We start from the raw sequence: 5,677 nt of genomic DNA, 5'->3' as shown, positions 1-5,677 counted from the left end.
GTGTGTAAGCTTAGGGACTGATGACCTTAGAAGTTAAGACCCATAAGGTTTCACACACATTTGAACATTTTTTCGTCCCAAAGACGGACAATCAAACTATTAAGGAGTTGGTCATAACGTTTTGTATCATCAGTATATATGTACCCTTGGCTCGATTTTGTAATCACCGAAATAACTACATCTCTACATCAACATCTACATCCATACTCCGCAAGCCATCTGACGGTGTGTGGCGGAGGGTACCTTGGGTACCTCTATCAGTTCTCCCTTGTATTTCAGTCTAGTATTGTTCGTGGGAAGAAGGATTGTCGGTATGCCTCTGTGTGGGCTCTAATCTCTCTGATTTTATCCTCATGGTCTCTTCGCGAGATATACGTAGGAGGGAGGAATATACTGCTTGACTCTTCGGTGAAGGTATGTTCTCGAAACTTCAACAAAATCCCGCACCGAGCTACTGAGCGTCTCTCCTGCAGAGTCTTCCACTGGAGTTTATCTATCATCTCCGTAACGCTTTCGCGATTACTAACTGATCCTGTAACGAAGCGCGCTTCTCTCCGTTGGATCTTCTCTATCTCTTCTATCAACCCTATCTGGTACGGATCCCACACTGCTGAGCAGTATTCAAGGAGTGGGCGAACAAGCGTACTGTAACCTACTTCCTTTGTTTTCGGATTGCATTTCCTTAGGATTCTCAGGATAACATCACATAACCTCTCAACGCGTAGAGTTTCATTTAATTTGCCGGTTTCCTTTTGGGTGCTCAACTTCTCTTTTGGTCAGGCGGTGTGTATTACCAGCGTTGAGAGCAGATTACTTGGCTGTTCTGAATGCACAGAAAGGTGGGCTTCATTAGATATCGGTCGCTACGACCTACACTGATCGCACAGTGGTATCGGCTGTATTGCTGCGCACTGCACAAGGTCCGCCCCGGTACATTCGGAATCCAGGCCGGCCGGACCAAGGAGAGCGCTCCACGGCCTCCGCGGGCGCGGTCCACGATATTAGCCGCAGACGCAGAGCGCGGCGGAAGGCCACTGGCCGTCGGCACTAAGCCGTCACTAAATATTCCTCCAGTAACCATTACTTCTTATTTTTCTGTTGGTTAGCTACTTAAAGGATATTCTCATGTAGCTTAACGTGCAGCAAGCACTCTTGTGAAACAGGGAGGACAGCCGGACACAGATCAAATCAGCGCGGATGATCAACAAAATATTACATTAAGAAGACAAAAATCATGGCATGCTTCCTAATATGGTGTCGGATCTCCTCTTTTCCGGCATAGTGGAGCAACTCGACGCGACATGGAATCAACAAGTCGTTGCAAGTTCCCTGTGGAAATACTGTGCCATGCTGCCTCTGCAGCCACCCATAACAGCGGAAGTGTTGCCGGCGCAGGATTTTGTGCACAAACTGACTTCTAGATAACGACCCATGAATGTTCGAGGGGATTCATGTCGGGCGATCTGAGCGGCCAAATCATTCGCCCGAACTGTTCAGAAAACTCTGCATACCACTCGTGAACAATGACATGATATCGTCGTTCGGGAACATGAAGTCCATGAATGGCTGCAAATGGTCTCCAAGTTACCGAACATAATAAACATTTCCAATCAGTGATCGGTTCTGTTAGAACACAGGACGCAGTCCATTCCACGTAAACACAGCCCACAACATTATGTAGCCGCCACCAGCTTATACGAGGCCTTGTTCACAACTTGGGTCTACAGCTTCGTGGGGTCTGCACCACGCCCGAACCCTACCATCAACTCTTGACAGCTGAAATCGGGTCTCATCTGACCAGTCGTCTAGGGTCCAACCGATGTGGTCACCAGTCCAGGAGAGCTGCTGCCGGCGATGTTGTGCTGTTAGCAACAGCAGTCGTGTCGGTCTCCTGCTGCCATAGCCCGTTAACGCCAGATTTGACTGCACTGACGTAACGGATACGATCGTCGTACATACGTCCCCCCATTGATTTCCGTGGTTGTTTCACGCAGTGTCGCTTGTCTGCTAGCACTGACAGCTCTACACAAACGCCGCTGCTCTCGGTCGTTAAGTGAACGTCGTCGGCCACTGCGTGGTCAGTGGTGACGGGTAATGCCTGTCGGCAGGCCCTTGACACTACGGATCTCGGAATACTGAATGCTCTAACGATTTCCGAAATGGAATGTCCCATACGTCTAGCTCCAACTACCATTCCGTGTTCAAAATTCGTTAATTCCAGTCGTGCGGCCATAATCACGTCGGAAGCCTTTTTACATGGCTCACCTGAGTACAAATGACAGGTCTGACAATGCACTGGCGTTTCATGCCTTGGGTACGCGGTAGCGCCATCTTTATATCTGTATATTGCTATCCAATGACTTTTGAGACCCGATTAGGTGTCTATATTAGTGATAATGCTGGACAATGGCTGCACATGCTTTCTACAGTCTTTAACAAGTCATGCAATATGAACGCTCGATGCTGACGCACGACTTGCGGCCAACGTAAATATTATGAAGACCATACGAGGCCCAATCGAATCTAGTACGACAGCGCCATATCACCTATGATCGCTATCGATAAACTGTCCGCGTCGCTAGGCAATCAACGGCTTCCTGCAGCCCGGGTTTGGTGTACATGAAATCCTGGAGAGGGCAGTCCAGTAACGTGTTACCTGATGTCATTTGCTGCTGAATTACACCTTTTTACGTTACACTATTTATAATTTTTAATGCACAACATATAAATTTTTATTTGGATATAACTTACGCTAATACCCAGCACAATATTCATGCTATCTAACACATGTTGCATGTGTTGTATCCCATTCGCTAAGGATACAGGGGGGAGGACAAGGGGCGTGGCATCTGCTACTTAACTCCATGACACTGCCGCATAGTCAGCAGTCGACATCACTGGCTGGTGTACACAGCTACTTGTTTGCGCCGTGGTCTCCATACGTCATCACCTGGTATAACTTCGTACAAGTTATTTTTAACTTAGCGTTTATTATATTACATGTTCTCCGCTATCCTGTTGTAGCACTAAATTACAGAGTATGGACCGAAGACGATCGGCATCAGGTCGAAACCGGTCGCCACAAACAAGTAAAAGAGTTTTGATGAAGACTGTTCTACATAATATTTCATTAATGTTCATCGTGATCACTGAAATTCCCAATATATTTAAAAAGGCTGTGATTAACCTCAGTTGGTGTTTTACATCGGGCAGCCTGGCCTGTTTTCCAAGCTCATGTAGGCAAATTTAGGGCTCGACCAGAATCGCCGCCTTAGAAAATACGAGAAACAAACAGTTAAAATACGATATCATACACAACAACGTTTCCACGATAGGCAGGCAGATGGCACAGACGTGTCCCCTTCCTTTGCCATTTCGGTTGAAAATATCCCTGTGCATGCAAAGATGTAACTGTTTGGTCTGCAGTGCAAATTCCGTTTTATTCAAGAAGTTCATATTGGTTTCCTGAGGTAGAGTTTCCATCACTCCATAATGAGGTCACAGATGTGCGACAATATGCCGATCAGCATGTTCGTGTGTGAAACACGTTTTTCGATTATGAGACTAAATAAGTTACGATTATGTGGCAACCTGAGAGGGAAATCTGCGAAATTGCCCGCGTCTGTTAGCATGCTGACAGTCTGATCCAGATAAAAATTATATTATGTTTTCGGCGCTCCAAAAATAATTACATAATACTGAAATTCTGTTTTTTTTGTGGTCTGTGTTGTTGAGACGTGTGAAATATAAAACTAAGTCCTATTCAGTGCAATTACATTGCCATTTAGCCGGCCGCTGTGGCCAAGCGGTTCTAGGTGCTTCAGTCTGGAACGGCGCGATCGCTACGGCCGCAGGTTCCAATCCTGCCTCGGGCATGGATGTGTGTGTTGTCCTTAGGTTAGTTCTAGGGGACTGATGACCTCAGAAGTTAAGTCCCACAGCGCTCAGAGCCATTTGAACCATTTCGCATTGCCATTTAAATACGGCGCTTTCGCACTAGACTGCGTTCTGTGATAGAATTCTTGAATTCAGGCGGTTAAACGCTCATTCGAATTGTTGAAAAACTGAAAAATCTGTGCAGTGATGCAACAAAAGATATCAGAACTACTTAGACTACGGATTCGTCGCTGTAACGAAGCTGAAGGGCGACACCTACAACGTGCTGACATGAGGAACGTTTCCTACCGATTTCTCATACACAAACAGCAGTTCAACGGCGTTGCCTCGTGAAACTTTGTTGTGATGCCTCGTGTAAGGAGGAGAAATGCGTACCATCACGTTTTCGACTTTGATAAAGGTCGGATTGTAGCCTATCGCGATTGCGGTTTATCGTATTGCGACATTGCTGCTCTCGTTGGTCGAGATCCAATGACTGTTAGCAGAATATGGAATCGGTGGGTTCAGGAGGGTAATACGTAACGCCGTACCGGATCCCAACGACCTCGTATCACTAGCAGTCGAGATGACAGGCGCCTTATCTGAATGGCTGTAACGGATCGTGCAGCCACGTCTCGATCTCAGAGTCAACAGATGGGGACGTTTGCAAGACAACAACTATCTGCACGAACAGTTCGACGACGTTTGCAGCAGCATGGACAATCAGCTCGGAGACCATGGCTGTGGTTAATCTTGACGCTGCATCACAGACAGGAGCGCCTGCGATGGTGTACTCAACGACGAACCTGGGTGCACGAATGACAAAACGTCATTTTTTTGGATGAATCCAGGTTCTGTTTACAGCATCATGATGGTCGCATCCGTGTTTGGCGACATCGCGGTGAACGCACATTGGAAGCGTGTATTCGTCATCACTGTACTGGCGTACCACCCGGCGTGATGGTATGGGGTGCCATTGGTTACACGTCTCGGTCACCTCTTGTTCGTATTGACGGCACTTTGAACGGTGGACGTTACACTTCAGATGTGTTACGACCCGTGGCTCTACCCTTCATTCTATCCCTGCGAAACCGTACATTTCAGCAGGATAATGCACGACTGTATGTTGCAGGTCCTCTACGGGCCTTTCTGGATACAGAAAATGTTCGACTGCTGCCCTGGCCAGCACATTCTCCAGATCTCTCGCCAACTGAAAACGTCTGGTCAGTGGTGGCCGAGCAACTGGCTCGTCACAATACGCCAGTCACTACTCTTGATGAACTGTGGTATCGTATGGACAGCTGTACCTGTACACGCCATCCAAGCTGTGTTTGACTCAATGCCCAGACGTATCGAGGCCGTTATTACGGCCAGAGGTGATTGTTCTGGGTACTGATTCCTCAGGATCTATGCACCCAAATTGCGTGGAAATGTAATCACATGTCAGTTCTAGCATAATATATTTGTCCAATGAATACCCGTTTATCACCTGCATTTCTTCTTGGTGTAGAAATTTTAATGGCCAATAGTGTATAATACAAAATTTCTGCTTTCAGGGCACATTTCATGCCTGGTGGAGGTCGCTGTTTCCATAGCGAGCTCAAGGCAAATACAAAGAAGTGTCAACCAAGGCTGATTAATGTTTACCATTTCAATTTCGTACGCTCCTCAAGGCGGCCACGTACGAAAGATGCTCGCCGGTCGCGAGCGGCGGTCCTTGAAGCTGGGGCTGAGGCCAGTTAGCCGCGAGGCTGACGCACGTGCTCACGTGGCGTGCGTGGCGCGTGCCGCACGTGGAGGC

Source organism: Schistocerca americana, chromosome 1 (assembly GCF_021461395.2).
Source record: "Schistocerca americana isolate TAMUIC-IGC-003095 chromosome 1, iqSchAmer2.1, whole genome shotgun sequence".
Classification (NCBI taxonomy): domain Eukaryota; kingdom Metazoa; phylum Arthropoda; class Insecta; order Orthoptera; family Acrididae; genus Schistocerca; species Schistocerca americana.
Note: the sequence above shows the minus strand (reverse complement) of the source record.